An 863-nucleotide genomic window follows, 5' to 3' on the forward strand; every position below is an offset into this window, starting at 1 on the left:
ACAAGAGGTAAATAGATTGAAAAGAGGGAGAAGTAAGTTGTTTGAAAGTACAGAGGATGTGAATGAAGGAGAGGAGTTATTTGATGGCGGAAAATGGGAACAGGGCAGAGAAAAGGGGGCACTCAGACCACTGGCTGCACAACTCCCAATTTCAATCAAGGGTGCACAGGGACAATATTTCCCCAGGGCTCCACAGGACCTCGAGGGGCTGGTCACTGGCCTCCCAGAAATTCAGGGGAAGCTGGAAAATGGATTTGAGTATTTGAAGAAGAAACTATGGGCAAACTTTTGGCTGCGAGGGACATTAAAGCGTTGCTGGCTACAATAATAGGAGGGAAAAAGATGGATGAAATTCTTCAAACAACTACCCTGGACAGAGCAATGAACTCTCATAATATGGATGGAATTGTTTTTGATGCATTCCGTCCAGCAGTGTGGCAGTCACTGCGTGCAGAGAAAAAGGACAAAGGAAATCCAACCACATATGTACAGAGACAGCTGAAGAGGTGGAAACAAGAGACTGAAGGGAATCCAGAAGGAAATCCATTAATGGCAACATTGTTTAGACATGCTGTGATTGATGCTATGCCACCAGCCTTAAGGAGCAGGCTGGAGGATGCGGTGGGTTTAAACTCTAACACACACAAAGAGTTTTGTGACCATGTGTCTCATGCCGTAGAACAAAACAGAAAAAATGAGCAAAAGCTCAAGAGCCAAGAGAAAGAACTACAGCGAAAACTAACTCAATGGAGACAAAAACCAATACAGAGAGGCCAGAGAGGAAGAGGCAAACCTGATACTGGTCCTCCAGGTGTGTGCTGGGCAAGTGGACAGCCCGGACATAATAAAAATGACTGTCCCAC

Source organism: Sinocyclocheilus anshuiensis, unplaced genomic scaffold (genome assembly GCF_001515605.1).
Source record: "Sinocyclocheilus anshuiensis isolate Anshui unplaced genomic scaffold, SAMN03320099.WGS_v1.1 scaffold73, whole genome shotgun sequence".
Classification (NCBI taxonomy): Eukaryota; Metazoa; Chordata; class Actinopteri; order Cypriniformes; family Cyprinidae; genus Sinocyclocheilus; species Sinocyclocheilus anshuiensis.